The following is a 20266-nucleotide window of genomic DNA, read 5'->3' on the forward strand; positions in this document are numbered from 1 at the left end:
GGGGGTATTGGTCACCTGGTGACAAATCTCCTCTTCTTTGGGGCGACTAAACTCCCCAGACTGCCTTCAACGTCGGCTAAAATGTAAATCGCGGGATAGCACTCGGATCGATTCGTTTTCCAAAGTCGCCCGAAGTTGCCTCACAAGGAAGGAAGCACTCCAAGTGCCATCTAGTTGGCGATTTACATTCTAGCCTGCGGGAAGGCAGTTCGGGAGATTAGTTGCTCCGAAGAAGAGGAGACGTGTCGCCGGGCGACTAATCTCCCCAAATCTGACCGTGTGTCTCTGCCCTTAGAGTTTGCAAGTTTAGTTGTGGTTTAAAGAACCACTACAACCATGAAAATAAGACTTGATAAATGACCTAAAAGTAAGATTAATGGTCAGTCAGTCCGACTAGTTGTATAAAACAACGACAGGGCCTATTTGTTGTTATATAGGGCCTATAAGTTCATGATTGATTTTTTTTCTCATGAGTGAGAAAAGTGTTGCCCAAAAAAAAAACATTCTCAAATCTTTTCTAATTTGTTTTCTAAACTCAAAGGACAGCGTACTTTAACATTCAAGCAATTTTTTTTGTTATAATTAGATTTGAATACTAGAATGGAACAGTGTGATTCTTGGTGCAATTGTTTTTTTTTTCCCAGCAACTTTCATAAATGCCCAATCGATCTAGATGAATCCTATTTTTTTCATTTGTGGGCGAAATTAAATAAATAAATGCCTCTAAGAGCTATGGGGGGAAATTATTTTGTGTTTTTTTGTAAGGAAATTTGTTGTTATTTCAGTATTTCACACTGTGCTTTAAGTATATTACATTATGAATGATTTACATTCTTTAATTTTCTCATTTTTTGTTGCGGAATGTTTCTATTTTTTTTGGAAATAATTGAATTATGTGTATTAAATTAATTTTGATTTAGGTATTTATACAACCCTATATGTTTCAATGAATTTCACTCATAATAATCTTAATCCTTGTCATAATGGGATTTACTTGATTCTTTCCTGTGTCTCAAAACTTAAAAGATATTAATTGTTTCCTCTGGAGGAAAAGCTTTTGAGTAATTGGCTAAATAATGAGGCCTTGTTTTGTTTGGCTGGTCTTGAATATTTTTTTTCACTGAGGCCCAATTATATGGACCTCCATGCTAAAGAACTGACCACCAAGGCTACTCATTTTACTCTCTGATGTGGAACCCCAGATCTTAATGGCTCGTTAGTTTCTTTTGGAGTTTTTCTACGGCTAGCATACAAACAGACAGACCAACAGACCAAAATATCCATTCATTTATATAATTGTATCTTTGAATGAACTGAGACTAATAGTGTGTGTTATTCTCTTTCATAACAGTTGCCTTTTCGTAGTGAACATAGATAAGAGAAATAATCAGTGGCCGGTGTCTCCTTGAGGTCCATTGATGGATCACATAAAGGCCAGACTTGAATTGACTGCTGTTTTTGATCAGTGGGTTGTGGAAACATGAACTAAAATACAAGTCGCTCCTAAGTGAATAACCAAATTGTCAATGAAAATAAATGATTTTTTAAAATATAAAGTTTAAATTTCTTGTAAAAATTGGCAAACAATAGTTATTTATTTAATGTCTTCTGCTTTTACATACTTACGGATGTCTGTGAATAAGATTACCTATATGCCTAGTGTTAGCATCTCGTTTCCCATACAAAAAAAATGTAGACCTCATCCTATCAGCAGCTGTAGCTTGGCTTTCCCAACAAGACACTTGGGGGCCCATTTACTTAGTTCGAGTGAAGGAATAGAGGAAAAATAGTTCGAATTTCGAATGGTCGAATATGGCTACTTCGACCATCGAATGTGCTACTTCGACCTTCGACTACGACCTTCGACGTCGAATCGAACGATTCGAACTAAAAATCGTTCGACTATTCGACCATTCGATAGTCGAAGTACTGTCTCTTTAAAAATTTGTTCGACCCCCTTGTTCGTCCCCTAAAACCTACCGAGGCCAATGTTAGCCTATGGGGAAGGTCCCCATAGGCTTCCTAACAATTTCCTGATTGAAGGAATATCCTTTGATCGATGGATTAAAATCCTTCGAATCGTTCGATTTGAAGGATTTAATCGTTTGATTGAACGATTTTTCCTTCGATCGTTCGATCGTAGGAATAGCGCAAAATCCTTCGACTTCGATTTTCGAAAGTCGAAGGATTTTACTTTGACGGTCAAATATCGAGGGTTAATTAACCCTTGATATTCGACCCTAGCTAAATGTGCCCCTTGGAGACCAATTTACTACTTTTTGAATTCAAGTTGTTTTCTTAAACCCAATCATGGATACAAATTTAGAATAAATGATCAAATTTCTTCCTCTTTCAAATTGGATTTTAACACTTGTATTGTATCATACTTGTTTATGAAATTAAAAAACATGCTGAAAGAGGAACATTCATATTTCTCGATCAAATTTTTTGTTTTCTATTTACAACCACTAGTATTTTAACGAAAAAAAATATAAATTAGAAAAACTCGATCACATTAATTTATGACCGAAGTTACGTGAATGTCAAAAATAACTTCATTGCCTCTGAAAGAAACGTGCCAGGTTTAAGCTGCCGAATCTTTTCTGTCTATCTTTTTAGATTTTTTTTCAGTTGATAATTCCTGAAAATTTGAGAACAGAATACTTTTTTTGAAAATATTTGAATTTGCAATTTTCGCAAATCACAAGAACGGGTCAAATTCAAGTTTTTATAAATTTGACCCATAGCGGGTTATTTATCAAAGTCCGAATTTATCTCATCTCAATTTATGTAATATTTTATATTATTTTCTGCTACAAACTCCGATCAAATCAGCTCAGGTTTTTTACACTTATTAATTATTACATTTTCCTGAAAATTTGCTTTGTGGGGAAAAATTTTCACCCAAAAAATTTGATTTTTGCCCCGAAAATTCAGAAAACTTCTGTGTTTTTCCCCAAACCCAGCGCACATCAAAAATTGTAGGGACTTCTCCCATTGACTTATGTTTAACCTCGACAGGTCTAAGATGCTGGATTTTCAGATTCTGACTTTTCCATCCTCGGGGTTTAATAAATTCCGAAAAATTTGTGATTTTTTTTAAAAGTTCGATTTTATATAAAAAAAAATCGTGATTTTTGGATTCAGAGTTTAGTAAATAACCCCCATAGTATTGTTATTCTGGAAATAATTTATAGTTATATAACTTTTTCGTTGTGGCTGATGATGCCAGTCCCTAGTAGATTAGTCTTTACTTTCCTGGGAAAACAAAGTTAACTATTAACCATAGTGCAAATCAATGTCTAATTAGACTGTCTTTGACTGCAATCACTGTATCTGAAGAACTATAAATTAGCTTTCAGATTAAAGGCCCCAAACATAAGTTTGAGTTCTTGTCCAGCCAGTTGCAAGAGTCACTGATTGTTCCAGGGTTGGACTGGCACATTTGGGGCCCACCATGTTCCAAACCTCGGGGGCCCCTTGAACACGCACAAAAGCTGGCGCGATGTGCGCATTCGCAAAATCTGGCATGCCACGTGAATGCACGAACCCAGGCCACCACATGCATGAGTGAACACAAGGCCACCATGTGCATGCATGAATGGCAGAGCATAGAGCACAATAGGGAAATGCTGTGCGCATTCGCAAAATCGTGCGCTCCACACAGCTCATATTTTTTTCCATCTCTCCCATCGTGGAGCGGGTCTGGGCCGGCGGGGAGCCATGAAGGCCTGGGCCCACCGGGTTTTTTCCCGGTGTCCCACCAGCCCAGTACAACCCTGGATTATTCCGACCTAAACTATAGCCTAATGAGGTTCAGTTTCAAGTGTTAAGCCAAACTTTGTTCATCCAATCATTTTTATCACACAGGCAGCACATTGTAATAAAAGCTACGTACCCTGGTGGTCTCGGCCATACCGGTCTTCACTCCCTGATGCGCCGGTGAACTAAGGGGGCGCACAGCGTGCCTTTGCTATTTTTATAGGTGCAGGCACACTGACGTGTGACGTCAGCGTGCAATGGCGCAAAGCATTCTGGGTATTTAAAGGGCCATTCCACTGGTCTTCGGTGCCCGTGATAGGAACATGTTTTCTGGTGCTCCTGAGCCTTGTGCTATTTGTTTGCTATATCCTGAACCTGTTTGATTCCTGTTGTGACCCCTGCCTGGTTATTTTGACTATTCTGACCCCTGCCTGATTACCGACTACCTCTTCTGATTAACCCTCTGATTGACTTCCTGGTTTGACCCTTGCCTGCCTGACTACATTTATTCTCTGCCTGCCTCGACCCGGCCTGATCTGACTACTCCTTTGCCTAACACCTTGTACTACGATCTTCTGTCCAAAGACTTTGCTTTACAGTCGTGCCCCTCTGCCTATCCAGAACCCTCATCTTGCACCTCTCGTTTAAGTCCAGGTGGCATCCAAGTAGCTGAGGGCTCCTCCCGAGGCCCAAAGGCGGTCACACTACAGGTGAAGCACGAGCCGAGACCAGGGTGCCTGGTGTTTGTTCTGGTGTTGGGTGCCGACCGTGACACACATGCAGACCTATCGGCTGAAGACTACAACCCTGGTCTAATGTAGTCATTGGCTGACGAGATTTTCCTCCCATTCTGATCATTATTTGACAACCTTGCTCAGGAAGGGCATCAGTCAGTTGTCCCAATTAAATACTTATTAGAGCACTACTCCAAGCCAATGTCAGTCTATCAGAGGCCCACATGCTACTTTAGTCACTACTACTACTTTAGTCACAATTAGTGGTAATAAAAGCCACATACGTTTCACTGGTAATGCAAACATAATATTGGTTGCTATAGGTTACTAGACTTACAAGCTTTTATAATGTTACATCATTAGTCTCAAAATTGTCTGGTTGGCTGTCTAAGCAAATACATAATATGTTAGTAAAAAAAACTTTGTAAAATCATCAAAAATCAGAGGAATGTACAGTATATGCACTATGCTCCATCATTGATAATACCAAGTTCCTTCCAAATAATATTAGTGCACCATTCTCAATCTCTTATTTGTTCTTTAATGTATTGAGAGCCATCCGAGAGAAGAATGAAGGTAACTACATTTGCTCTGTATCCTAGGGCAGGGAAAATAGAAACAATGCAGATTGTGCTGCAGAAGTCATGCAGAACCGTATCACTCGTCTTGATCTGACATTAAAGAGAAGGAAAAAAAATCAGTCTTTAGCTTTTCCAAGCGTCCCTTTATCCTCCTGTGGTTTTTATGTTTCAGTGACATCTTTTTCACTTTTATTTTTTTTTTTTAACAAAATTCTCACTTCGATGGGAAACAGTAAAACAAGCCTTGCTGTCGAATAAAAAGGGTATTGGGTTTAGACTGAGATAGGTTTAGCAGGCTAGCCTGAAAGCGGATGTAAATTCCCCCCAAAAATGTTAAAATGTGTTTTTGGCACAATCAGAATCCAAAATTGTATATCTGCTTCTTGTTTGCCAGCTATCGGTTTATAAGGGTAAGGGTTTATAAGGGTAAGGGTTTATAAGGGTAAGGGCTTATAAGGGTAAGGGTTTATAAGGGTAAGGGTTTATAAGGGTAAGGGCTTATAAGGGTAAGGGTTTATAAGGGTAAGGGTTTATAAGGGTAAGGGTTTATAAGGGTAAGGGTTTATAAGGGTAAGGGTTTATAAGGGTATCCGAATGCATTAAACACGGTATGTTATGCTCTTTATACCCATGTTTAGTCTTCCTTCTTCTCTCTCCCTCCCTCCCTCCCTTATATGAACTACTTGTGCCGTTTCCGTTCCATTATTATACCAAGGTAATTATAACACTATTCAGGTGAAACCTAAAGCGAAGTAAAAAATGTGCATTATTTCCAAAACATAAATTATTTTACCTTCCGGTTTTGGCTCTTCTGTTTCAACTTTCTAGTGTTACGGATATTAATTGATTCCCCTTATAAGAAAAAGGCCTCTAGTGATGTAGTGATGCCAAGGGGTCTACTTGTGTTTCCTTGGTTCACTGTGAAAATATGATAACATGATTTCCTTTAGATGTCTTTGTTCAATAGGTCTGCTTAATGAAACCCTAGCGTAACAGAAATTTGGGGACCAAAGTTATAGTACATTCAATTTCTTTTATTTAGCTCTGTATGCCGCTGGCACACCTACAGGCATTTGTGATACATTTGTCTCTCTTATCATTTATTTCTTTTTTTTACAAAAGAGAGGTAATAAAGACATGTTGAAAAGGTGGTTGATGTTTTCCCCCACTGCAGCTTAGATATTATTGTTTAGCACACCCGTGCTCTTTTATCATTACAAAGAAAAAGGGAATCGTTTTTAAAAAATTTGGATTACCGTATATATACTCGAGTATAAGCCGAGTTTTTCAGCCCCCAAAATATGCTGAAAAACTCTACCTCGGCTTATATTCGGGTCAAGCGCAAAAACGGTCGCCGGCGTCTAAGAATAGTCGCCGGCGTCCAAGAATAGTCTCCAAGAATATTTGCCGGCATCCAAGAATGGTTGCTGGCATCAAAAAACGAGACGCCGGCACCTCCAATGGGTGCAGAAACCCTCAATTTTTTGATTGAAACTTACCAGAAGCTGCTGCATTTCTCATCCTAGGCTTATACTCAAGTCAATAAGCTTTCCCAGTTTTTGGAGGTAAAATTAGGTACCTCGGCTTATATTCGGGATGGCTTATACGGTATTTGGATAAAATGTTTATGGGAGATGGCCTTCCCCTAATTTCTGGATAACAGGTTTCCGGATAACAGATACCATACCTGTAACATGGAAATGCACAAGGTGATACACTCAGAACTTCAATGTCTCTGTCATGGCATGAGGGCAGTTATGTTTCTTTAGGACGCCATTGTGGCTGCCTTCAAGCTAGGATCCTGGGTTCAATTGTCCCTGGCCCGGAGTTTATATGTGGGCACTCTGGTTTAAGGTCTCTTACCATATGCACATTAAAGGGCAGATTTATTAAGGGTCGAATTGAAAATTCTTATGTTCTAATTTTTTTGTATGGTCTAAACTGTCAAAAAATTATCCAAACTTGATTCGAATTTTTAAAAAACTTGAATTTGATTTTTGAGTTTATAAAACTCTGGCCCTTTAAGAATTCAAATTCGACTATTCGCCACCTAAAACCTGCTGAATTCATGTATAAGTCAATGGGAGACGTCCAGTGACCAATTTAAAGATGTTAGTAGCCTTCCTGATATTCAAGTTTTTTTTCAGAGAATTCTAGGTTGAATTCGAGTTTTCGGGTCGGTAAAATTAGTTTGAGTTTTAGATAATCGATTTTTTAAATAAATATTCCCCCCCAATCAAATTTTGAGGAAAATCGAATTTATTAGAGTTAAAAAAAAAAACTCACATGAATTTGCAATTCGACCCTTGATAAATCTGTCTCTAAGACATATTTGAAATATTGCTGTACAACACATCCAGCTGTATCCTATAACATCCTAATTGTTTTATTTTGTTTAATTTTTACATTTTTTGTCTTAGATAACTTAGGACCATGGCCAACTGGGACATTTGTTGCCTTAGGATGCAATTGCCCTGTAGTAGCGCAAATTTTATCGTGGATAAATCTCTCCGTTGGCCATTACCCTTAAGGAAAGGAGAACCAAATTACGCATAGACCAAGGTCCATACGCTTCATATAATAGACCCCATACCTGTACCATAATTTAAACTCTACGTGCACACGCAGAGACACACGCTCAGATTCGGGGAGATTAGTCGCCCAACGACAAATCTCCTCTTGTTCGGGCGACTAATCTCCCCAAACTGCCTTTTCCTGCCTTCCCGCTGGCTAGAATGTAAATCGTCGGTGGGATGGCACTCTGAGCGATTCGTTTTGCGAAGTCATCCGAAGTTGCCTCATGAGGAAACTCAGGCGACTTTGAAAAACAAATCGCTTTGAGTGCCATCCCGCCAGCGATTTAGATTCTAGCCGGTGGGGAGGCAGTTCGGGGAGATTAGTTGCCCGAAGAAGAGGCGATTTGTCGATGGGCGACTAAATCTTCCCAAATCTTCTCGTCTCTGCCCTTAGCCTTCAGCTAGCAGTTTGTAGTGTGAATAGGAGCTGGAGGGATATATTTGAATGGCGAATGTGGCTCCCTAATCATAGACTATCTGATTAACCCATAGGAAAGACAGTCCATTCAGCCAGCATAACACATATTTCTACATATTTCTGTACTAATACTGAAGTCAGAGAGGCGTATGTTTTGCAGGACCACTTTCAGTCATTACAGTTATCTCGGAGATAAGAAAACGGTAATGTTGTGGTTTCCGACAGGCTGTATTTACTTTCCATATAACTGCCTGTGCTGTCTAGGCATACTCTCTGCTTTCCAAGCCCCTAGGAGCACTTAAGTAAACAGAAAAGTTTACCTTTATTTATGGCATTTTATTGCTTTTCCTTTTTTCACCCCCTGTCCTGCCTTTGATGGTCAGCCTCAGTGTGCACAATAAATCAGCACTGACATTCCTAATGAGGCTTTTAAGATCCTTCTTGCATTCCCCAGACCTCCCTGCAGTCGGCACACAGCAGTAAAAGAGAACCTCTCCCATTGCCTTTCAAAGAACCGAACAGACCAAGGGCTGTGTTTAATAAAGGTGTGTAAAATCTTTGACACCAAAAAAAGACACTCTGCGCCGGCTAAAATGAAAAATCGCCGGCGCTAATCACACGCGGCGATTCATTTTCCGAAGTCGCCCGAAGTTTCCTCGTGAGGCGACTTTGGAACGATCGGATTACGACGAGCGCAATGGACTCCGACGGGTGAAAAATCAAACCTTCCCGATCGATATCATGTCCAGATATCGATCGGAAAGACCCGTCGAAAGCCTCCATTCACGGGCAGATTAGCTTTCAAATTGGTCTAAACGACTGATATCAGCAGCTTTATCTGCCCATGTATGGCCACCTTTACTAAATTTCATATATAGTCATGGCCCAACCCGCCACAATCGGACCAAACTCTAATCACTCCATAGCAAGCCTTAATGGTAATTAGGAGTGCTCTACCTTCATTAAACCCGTGTGGGTTTCAGGTGCTGAACTGGAAGACCCTTGCCCACTTTTTGGGTCAACTTAACATCCAGAATAAGAAATCCAGCAGCACATTCTAATTGATGCAAAAATCCGTAGTGTTTTATTAGCCCATATATGAACAGAAATTCATAGTGTGCTGCTGGATTTCTTATTCTGGTTCCATAGCAAGCCTTGTCATCTTTTGAAACCTCAAATTAAGCTCCTGGAGCCCTTCAGCCATGTTGTTCCTGACTGAACCCCTTTGTTCCCCCCTGATGATAGCAGTATAGGATAGTAGAATAAAGTGGGAGATAGTGGTCTCACTAGCCAGCTCGCTGCAGCTGGATCCAAGCCATTATGTACCACACGGGTCCTTCACCAACCTCATTAAGATCCCCCCCACTTTTGCCCTAAAGCGGCCATAGACCTAACAATTACGATCTTTCTTGGAAAAGATGTTTCCAAGAAAGATTGTTCGTTTCAATACACACGTGTAGAGCTGAATGGTCAGATATACAGGTAGAACAATAGAATTCGACCTGTATCTGACGATTCGGCACCGGATCAAAATTTTCCATCCAGCCCGATCGACGAGCCGACCGATATCCAAGTCTTCTGCTGATATAGGTCGGCTCTTTTCCCACTGTACACGCACCAAATTCATTTTGTACTCTATTATCTGTGTGTCTATGGCCACCTTTACTCTGTTCAATAAACTAATAAAAGAAATATATGTAATAAATGAATGCCCTCTGTATATAATACCCTATGCCCTCATTTTCTCCTGTTATGATTAACAAATGGAGATGCATCTTGGCAGTAAATGAACTTGGTTTTTTGTGGTGATTAATTGTTGGTGCTGTTCTGTGGCTTTGCTAGATCATTTCCTTGCTGTGACGGCTCCCACTCATACATATAAATACACACATATTCATATAAACAAACACATTTTGTCCGACTGCCCCGCACACCACCTGCAGCCGACCTGTTCCTTTGTTTTGTTTGTGGCAGTTGAGTGAAGTTTTCCTAAACCGCAGTCACCGCTTTTAGACCCCAGCGTACACATCTGGCCCCCATATTCTCCAGACCGGAAGCCCATTTTACTTAAGTAAATAAATATCAACTAATGCTTGCATTGCCTCCGCCCTTGACTTTCAACCAAAGTAGTCATTTCTAGTTTAATTACAGCTGTAAGAACATCATTTATTATCTACTCGAGTTCATAGTAAACACAGGTTATATTGGTTTGGGTCAAGGGGAAATCTAGTGAGACTTTAAGCCAAAAGTAGCCACGTGGGGATTGAGGTCACGTGGGCTTTAGTCTAGCCAAACCCTGATGCAGGGTCCCGAGCTGTGGAAATGAGTCCTGACAGAGCAGTGATTAATGGCAGGTCATTGTGCCCAGTTCAATAAAAGACTCTGACCTAGGCCTCAACAAAACACCTACCACATCTGACTGAAACCTGCAGTTCAGCCGAGGGGAAAGGTCAGGCCCTCATTGCAATGGCTCTTTTGAGACAATGCAAAGTGAAGTATTAACCCACAGATGGTGGAGCTCGGAGGTTGCAGCACTCCGGAGTTTTATTGCTTTGCCCTAAGTCTCTCTTTGAAACCAATTAGTGAAGGTTTATTTTGTGAGCTATTCCCAGAGTAATGAATTTATACACAAAAGCAGTAACTTTCTCCAAAAGCTTAACGGCAAAATATGTACTTGTATAATAAAAACTGCAGGTATGGGACTTGTTATCCAGAATGCTTGGGGCCTGGGGTTTCCAGATAATGGATCCTTCCGTAATTTGGATCTGAAAATCATTTAAACATTAAATAAACCCAACAGGCTGGTTTTGTCTCCAATAAAGATATAGGGGCACATTTACTATTGGTCGAATATCGAACGTTAATTAACCCTCGATATCGACCATCGAAGTCGATATTCGAAGTCAAAGGTTTTACCGCAATTCCTTCAATCAAACGATTTGAAGGATTTGAATCCATCGATCGAACGATTTTCCTTCGATCACAAAATGCCTAGAAAGCCTACGGGGACCTTCCCCATAGGCTAACCTTGGTGCTTGGTAGGTTTTAGGTGGCAAAGTTTTTTTTAAAGAGACAGTACTTCGACTATTGAATGGTCGAATAGTCGAACGATTTTTAGTTTGAATCGTTCGATTTGAAGTCGAAGTCATAGTCGAAGGTCGAAGTAGCCAAAAAAATACTTTGAAATTCAAAGTATTTTTCCTTCTAATCCTTCACTCGAGCTAAGTAAATGTGCCACTAATTGTATCTTAGTTGGGATCAAGTACAAGGTGCAACAAAACAAATGAGTGGTGCTCCAGAATAAAAAGGTAAGTAGCTCACCAAGTTGATTATGTGGTCCAGGTGCACCAGCCCCAGACTCCCAGCTTTAGGAAGCAGCAAACCGATATACAGAGCAAAAAGATAGGGCTATCCGGGATATAAATGCATCTCCATAGGCCTTACGTGTTTCATACCTGCATGAAACTTAGTCATGGGCTGAAATCCCACCTATAGGAAATACAGCTGTTTTCTTTATAAAGGTTCATTTCGTATGGGTGGGATTTCAGCCCATGACTAAGTACCATGCAGGTACGAAACGCATAGGGCCTATGGAAATGGATTTATATATTTAAATATGTTTAATAAAGACATTTTTTAACCTATACTTTTGGCCCTGTGGCTCCTCCTGAGTGCCGGATAGCCCTATGTTTTTGCTCTGTATATCAAGTACAAGGTACAGAGAAAAAGGAAATCGTTTTGAAAAATTTGGATTATTTGGATAAAACGGAGTCTATGGGAGCTCCTGTTATTCTGAGCTTTCTGGATAACTGATCCCATACCTGTAATACATATTTTCCATAAAAAAAATTGTTGCCTCACTCTGGGAGCAGCAGAGGTCACATATCACCCCCTACATTTAAGTGTTAATTGAAATAATACTTCTATATCTACTCACCAGATCCGCTACCTGACACTGCTTGCAGGGGGTTACCTTTAATCCTGACCCAGGAATCGTTTAACTGGGATTGACATAAATTGTTGGAAACGGAACTACCTGGTTTTAAAAAAGAAAAAATATTTTCATCAGGAGGGATTCAGATCCCCAGATTAGAGTCCGGCCTTTATCCGGGGACCCAGGTGGGTGCCCGCAGACCACCCAACTGCTATGCAGGTCCAGGTTTGGGACCCTCTTATCCAAAATGCTCTGGATCTAGGGTGTATGGGATAAGGGATCTCTTTGTAATTTGGATCTTCAAACCTTGTCTACTAAAAAAATCATTTAAAGTCAACCCGAAAATAAAAATTTGCCTAATAAAAAAAAACATGATTATAAGCATCTTTGCAATATACATTTATTAAAATGTTTTATTGACACGGGCCTTCCATAATTTGAAGCTTTCTGGATAATAGTTTTCCAGATAAGGGATCCCATAACTGTATTCCGTGGGTACCCGACCCAATGCAGGGTCTGGCTGAAGGGACAGAAACATGTGGATGAGGCCAGATGGTGTTCTGGAGAAGTTGCATAGCTGGAAACAAAATGATTTATGAGAGAGAGACAAACGCACTGGAATGTGAGGAATAACAAAGGGATGTGTTGAAAATAATCCCTGCAGGACCCATCATTAAACTTCTCATAAAGGTGGAAGGCTGTTCCCATCTGATGCTTTATGGCTTAAAGGGGTTGTTCAGCTTTGAGTTAACTTCTATGATGTAGAGCGTGATATTCTGAGACAATTAGTAATGATTTTTTATCATTTGTGATTTTTGGCTTTTTATTCAGCAGTTCCAGTTTGCAGTTCAGCACTCTGGTTGCTAGGGTCCAAATTACCCTAGTAACCATGCATGGGTATGAATAAGAGACTGAATAGAAAGAGGCCTGAATAGAAAGATGAGTAATAAAAAGTAGCAATAACAATAAGGGGCAGATTTATCATGGGTTAAATTTTGAGATTGATGCGAGTTTCTATAAACTCCCATCAACTCCCATCAACTTGAAATTCCCAAAAAAAATTACCAATCGAAATTTATTTAAAAAATAGGATTTTTAAAAAACAGGTGAATAGTATTAAGCTGCAAATTGGAATCGAATTTGATTGAATTCGATTTGTTTTTTGACATTTTAAAAAATGTTTTTTTTCCCAAAAGTCCACCAAATGACTCCAAATTGATTGTAGGAGGTCTCCCATAGGGGGGGTTAGAAGGCAAATAGTCGAATTTGAATTCGACTATAAATCTCATAATTAGAATTTCAAATTTTTTTTAAATTCGATTTGGACTAATCCCTAGTCGAATAACACTAAAATAAACTCAAAATTCGAATTTAAAAATTAGAATTTTCAATTCGACCCTTGATAAATCTGCCCCAGAGCATTTGTTTTATAGGTGGGGTCAGAAGTAAAAGGCAAATAATTAAAAACAGGTGAATAGTATTAAACTGCAAATTGGAATCGAATTTGAATCGAATTTGATCAAATTCGATTTGTTTTTTGACATTTAAAAAAAAAAATTTTTTTCCCAAAAGTCCACCAAATGACTCAAAATTGATTGTACGAGGACCCGTGGGGTGGTCTAGATGGCAAATAGTCTAATTTGAATTCTTAAAGGGACAGTACATGATAAATTTCATAATTAGAATTTCAAATTTTTTTTAAATTCGAATCTAATTTGGACTAATCCCTAGTCGAACAACACTAAAATAAACTCGAAATTCGAATTTAAAAATTCGAATTTTCAATTCGACCCTTGATAAATCTGCCCCAGAGCATTTGTTTTATAGGTGGGGTCAGAAGTAAAAGGCAAATAATTAAAAAAACTATAAAAAATAAATAATGAAGACGTTGCTTGGAACCAGCCATGAACCACAGCTTTAACATACTTCAACCACTTGTACAGAAATACTACTGACTATGATGGAATAAAGGGAGTGTCGCGGTGCAGAACAAACACATTCATCCAACCAGTCGAAAAACAAGAACACGCAGAGCCGTGCAAGTACGGGCACTTCTCCAGAATTAGGACTAATGCTCTACTCTGTTCCACACAAGAGCCAGTTTTACATTAGTGTCTGTTTTAATCTGTTTAAGGGTGTAACATTCCCATAGACGCAGACAGAGAAGACCACCTGCTAGTACATTTAATCCCATTTAAACATCCTGAATAGGAACATCTGCTGGAAGCACAGTCCTCGCTGAATACTTACAGTAACTTCAAACATTGAGCAGCAAACTTCTGTAAAACCCTCCCCGTAATCCCCAAAGTCCAGATAAAGCAGAGGGTCGGCATCAAGACAACTTTGCATTTCTCCCTTGTTTACAAAGGGAATTAAACTGTCAGGCCATGTGATGTCATTATTTTGTCAACTGTATCTCTGGCATGTGGAAGTATTACATTTCAAATAACAGAAGGGTCATGAATGAGAAGCCCCCCGACTACTATCCATAACAAGAGGATTTGTACCATGCAGTCTTTTGAACCTGCAGGCGGCAGTTGTCAAAAACACGGGAAACTGGTTCACTTTAATGCCCCAGGGCTATGCTTATTCTTCACAGATCCTTAAATTAGTTTTATTGATGCTAAGTGGGACTTGTGCTTTGGTATGTGCAAATTAATGACGTGTTCTAGCAGGGATCCATGACATGTTAGTGCATAAATGCAGTGATAAAATATATATTTTAATGTCTATGAAGGTTTTCATTCATCCAGGTCATGGTATATCTAGTAGAAGTAAATCTAGAGTAACTGAACTTGCTGATTAAACATTGAAGAGGCTTCACTACTCATCCAAGCAGCTTCCTCAGTTCAACTGAAGTTGAACTGAAGAAGCTGCTCAGATGAGCAGTGAAACTTCTTCAACTGTTAATCAGCAATCGTGATGGGCGAAATTGTCCCATAACCCGAATTTTGACGCCCGCGTCAATTCTGACACTCACGTCAAATTTGATGCTGGAGTTAAAGTCAATGGGGGTTCGAATAATGTTCACACTCGTCAGTTTTGACGCAAGCGACTTTTCCGACGCACGTCCAAAATTGATATACTTTTGCAGCAGTTTTACGAATTTATTCGCCTGTGGCAGACTCGGAAATTCGACGCGAATTTGCGCCTGCCGAATATTGAATGCTCATCACTAATCAGCAAGTCCAGTTGCTCTACATTTACTTCTACTAGATATACATATTAATGGTTATAATGTTTTGCCACTTTAGTGATAACATGTACTAGTGTTGTGCGGGATGGCCCATAACCTACGGGTGCGTTAGGTTTGGGACGATTTCCTTAACCTTACGATGCTCCTCTTCCGCCTCCCTTCGCCTCTTTATATAGGCTAGTGCCTGTGTGCCCACCTATTCTGTGGCATCAGAGTGGGGGAGGTCTGGCGCCAGCCTATAAATACCGAGGCCCTCTGGGTTAGGTTTGGGTGTGAATCATGAAGGGGTGGATTAGGGTGAGGCAGGGTTGGACTGGCCATCGGGAAAAAAACAGGTGGGCCCCAGCCCTCATGGGCCCCCGCCGGGGCAAACCCCCTGATCTCCTGGCCCCACAAAAGATTATTTGCAACACTGCGCTCATTTGCGCATGCGCGGCATCCGGAGGGGGGCCCCCAGTCCGACCCTGGGGTCAGGTGCAGGTCAACCTTATGTCGACCCGCACAGGTATGCTCATGGCGTAACCCTGAGCCCAATGACATATTCAATGGATCATTTTGCAGGAGAGATTTCATGCACAGTTGGAATGAGGTCCCTGTCTTGAAGAGCTTACAGTCTACTAGGAAGAGGAGACAGCATTAAATGAGGAAGTGCATAAGTCAGTGACGTGCACATAATTGTATGGCAGGGTACCAATGCAGCAATGATAAGTACAGCAATCATATGTAAACTAGGGGTCTGAATTCATGCCAAAAAAGGTTTAAAAAATAATAGAAAATTAAAGGAAAAATAAATTGATTCCATCATACTTTGATACTGGCAGGTTAATCTGCTACCCTGGTGTGTGTGTGTAAAAGTCATAGTTTCTTTAAGAGACAGTTATAGGGGAATCAGTCAATTAAACGGATTGGATAAAAGATGTATGATATGGAAGTTCTTTATGAATAAGGAACTGAGTGGGGCTGGTATCAATGCAAAAATAAAATGCCCATGGGTTCTGTGTCTATCCTGGCAACCATCCAAAAGTCATATGCCAATTAGTTTAATGATCCAGAATTAACAAAATAACACAACATGAAGATATCTTGCATCATGGCACCTGGGGCGATCAATAATGAGCCAATCTCTACTGTCTATTGAACACTAGTGGGACTATCTGCCTCCCTCACAGCTGGGAAGGACATGTAGCATAGTGAGATGCCAATTTAGTATGAATGCCCATAACCAGGGCTCCATGACAGCAATGCAAAAGCTTATATGCCAAAATATGTCACCATTACTGCCTATTATTATCATACACCATGTGACAAAACAAATACATGCCAAGAAAATCGTGGTTTATAGCTGCCCAGTGCAGTTCTGGTATCAGCTTGCATGGCCTCATCCTATTTCCAGCAGTATATAATCCCAGTTCAGAAAACGTAGGCAAAGAAACATGCGGCTTCTATTGTGCTGAGCACAGGGCCGCACGTGTGGCGCAGAAAGTCAAAACCTTGAACCCGCATTTAAAGACTTCAAAGCAATTCCGGTTGAGAATAAATGAAGATAAATGAAGACAAAGAAAGATTCGGCAACAAGATATAACTCTCTTGGCACAACCCTAAAAAAAGGAAAGGCCCCCCAGAACATAATCATCTGCTCAGTGATGTGGAGGGAATTTTATTTAGTGTCTGGTCATGGAGAAGGAGCTCTGGCTTTTGTGCCGTAGCTAATGAGCTGTGAGAAAGAGAAGACCTGTAGACCATTGTACTGAGCCCTCTAATCATGTATTGTCATTCTGTAGGGAGCACTAAAGACATTCACCGAAAGGAGAAAAAGAAAATTGAGGTCTTTTGATAGTTCATGTTTGAGAAAGAAACTGGATCCTCCTGAGGGCTTGAGAGAAAGAGTGCTAATTAGAGCAGAACGACATTCCTATGAACCATCTCCCCCCCCCCCCCATTATGTGGGATGATTATTCTGTTGTGCTTCGGCCTCTATTGAGATTCATTTTGTGGGCAGAGACAAAAGTTAATAGATTTGTACCTGCCTTCATTTTTCCTTTTTATTAGCGTGATACACAAACTTCTCCCCCCACACAAAATGAGCTTCTACTAAACCAAAGTGTTTTATTGAACCTTTTACTGGGTAATATTGATTCAGACGTCAGCTGGTTTGCGCTAAATTAAAATGCACCCGCTGGGCGAAAATATTTTCCCCAATCAAAGTTGCGGGCTAATAGAACCCACACTCCAGTTGGGGGTAACAGTAGTTTTGTTTTTTAAAATTGCTTCCCACCAGCGCTAGGTTACCCACATTGTGAGGGAGCCCCCAAAATTTCGAGTGTCCATGTTGGGGCACACGCGTGCGCATAATCAGCAAATGCCGCAACTTACTCATAGGGGCCGATTCATCAAGGGTCGAATATCGAGGGTTAATTAACCCTCGATATTCGACTAGGAATTTAAATCCTTCGACTTCGAATTCGAAGGATTTAGCGCAGAAAATTCGATCGAAGGATTATTCCTTCGATCGAACGATTAAATCCTTCGAATCGAACGATTCGAAGGATTTCAATCCAACGATCTAAGGAATATCCTTCGATCAAAAAAACTTAGGAAAGCCTATGGGGACCTTCCCCATAGGCTAACATTGACTTCGGTAGCTTTTAGCTGCCGAACTAGGGGGTCAAATTTTTTTTTAAAGAGACAGTACTTCGACTATCGAATGGTCGAATAGTTGAACGATTTTTAGTTCGAATCATTCGATAGTCGTAGTCGAAGGTCGAAGTAGCCCATTCGATGGTCGAAGTAGCCCAAAAACTACTTCGAAATTCGAAGTTTTTTAACTTCAAATCCTTCACTCGAATTTAGTAAATGTGCCCCATAATGTCTGTGACGTCAGAAGCTCATTATGCGCGTGCGCTCTGCACAACATGGCTCCCTCCTGGTGCAAGTGTCCTAGCGCTGGTGGGGAGCAATTTTATTTAAAAAAAAAAAAAACAACTGTTACCCCCAACCTTAGTGAGGGCTCTATTAGCCCACACCTTTGTTTGGGCAAAATTCTTTCCCCCAACATGTGCCCATTAATATTAAAAAAAAAACGTATTGCATATTAGAGTAGTTTGCCTTAAATAAAACCAGTAACAATTAGAATAAAAGGGTCATTCAACTATAATTTGAAGGCTTTCACATTTTTCACATTGGATCGACCCCCACCTTCTGTGACAACATTACTGACCCTTGTTGTGTTTTTTGCTTTGCCTAATCTGTCTCACACAGTCACACCATATAAAAAACAAATACTCTGTAAGGCTACAAATATATCGTTATTGCTACTTTTTATTACTCATCTTTCTATTCAGGCCTCTCCTATTCATATTCCAGTCCCTTATTCAAATCAATGCATGGTTGCTAAGGTAATTTGGAACCTGCCAACCAGGTGGCTGAAATTGCAAACTGGAGAACTGCTGAATAAAAAGCTAAATAACTCAAAAACCACATATAATAAAAAATTAAAAAACAATTGCAAATTGTCTCAGAATATCGCTTTCTGCATCATACTAAAAGTTAAATCAAAGGTGACCAACCCCTTTAAGAGAATCAGCCGCCATTCCAGTTAAAAAAAAAAAAAGCTTAGAGTAAACCCACATCTTCCCCTTTATGTGTATCTTAGTTTTTGGGGTTCAATTCCAGTGTGTCAAACTCACTGCGGTCTTTGCACACCAGGGTGCATTGGGAGCACTGTACTTGCGCAACAGGCACAGGGGCACAGAACAGGCTTTTCATGGAGTGAATGTAAACACAAATAGTGATTAATAGTTGCAATATTATACCCTTTAATGTTCTTGGCACTTGTTCCCAATGACACTAAACAATCCATTAGATTTACAGTGCTTTTTTACTTACAGTGGTGTTTGCAGCAGACCTCGTAGTAGTGATCCCCGCAGAATGTATTCATGTGGTTTTACAGCTGAGCAGCCTGAAGAAAGACAAAAAATGATGTGTTATATAATATCTACAGTGTTCTGTGCTTACTCGGCCAGAACATATTTCACTTCCCTTCAATTAGCCTGCGCTTAGAAATTCTGTGTGGTGGCTGACCTTAATTCCAGTAAGATAAATTATATTAGCTATCAATCAGAGCACCAGTCAAGGGGTGAAGATTATGGGTCAATTTATTAACTTGTAAAAATTTACTTTTCTGTATCACTTGACTTGACTCTGTGGGCCAATAAGGTCAGGCCAATTTTAACATTGATGAGGCCAAATTTCATGAATATTTGTTGTGTCAACCCTCCACAGCTTGGCACATGGCCCTCTCTAATCTTAAATCCTGCCTGTACAGAGCTACAGAATACAGGAGACAATCAAATGTATTTTCTTTGTTTAGAATATGGACGTTCAAAATGTTATACTTTCCATAAGCTCAATAGAGTGGAAACTTAAGGAAGGGAATTTCACGTGTATTTTGTTATCAGTTTTATTGCAATTTTGTCACTTGACAAGACCCTTTATAAAGAGCTCATGAATTCTGTCCTAATTGTGTTCCATAGAAAATGTTGGCTTTGCAACAGGTCTTCAACCATTTGGGTAATACACCTTCAGAGTTCTAGTAATGGCTGATTGGTGGAAGCAGTAAGGTTGACTTGTAGTTGGACAAGCTAAACCTGGCTGCATGTGGTCTGATGCCCAATCTGAGCAAAACCGGCACATGATGATTTAGTTTACCTAAATACAATTTTAGGTCTGTTCAATTAGCACTCATTGAAATGAATAGACTGGCATTGATATCAGCTCATTCACTCGCTCATTATACTTACCAAAGCATCTACAGGTAATATAGACAAGTATGACCATATTTTAGTTGCAAATCAAACCATTCAGGCCCCAACATATGGGCAGATGTCATCCAGTTGGGTTGCAAATTGGTTGACTTTATAAGCCCCCGTGCACCCTGCTAAGTCAACAACACTGCAAGCAACACACAATCTGCAAGTAAACTCATAGTTGGGGTCATAGGAAGTAGGAGAAGACGTTCTGAGGATGAAGCAGACGACATAAGGTAGAGGCAGTCGATTTCAAGATA

At 40.0% G+C, this 20266-nt stretch overlaps 1 protein-coding gene and 1 long non-coding RNA gene across 3 annotated transcripts in view; one reads left to right on the top strand and one right to left on the bottom strand.

Moving 5' to 3' along the window:
* Positions 1 to 20266, top strand: part of eva1a.L (eva-1 homolog A L homeolog) — a 207474-nt gene that overhangs the window by 18935 nt on the left and 168273 nt on the right. The window lies entirely within an intron of this gene.
* On the bottom strand, positions 5015 to 19257 carry LOC121393851. The gene is made up of 4 exons (XR_005961414.1): positions 19087 to 19257; positions 12009 to 12107; positions 5871 to 5995; positions 5015 to 5167 (listed from the first exon to the last, which is right to left on the bottom strand). It is a non-coding gene; the product is annotated as an uncharacterized LOC121393851 (long non-coding RNA).

Source organism: Xenopus laevis, chromosome 5L (assembly GCF_017654675.1).
Source record: "Xenopus laevis strain J_2021 chromosome 5L, Xenopus_laevis_v10.1, whole genome shotgun sequence".
Taxonomy (NCBI): domain Eukaryota; kingdom Metazoa; phylum Chordata; class Amphibia; order Anura; family Pipidae; genus Xenopus; species Xenopus laevis.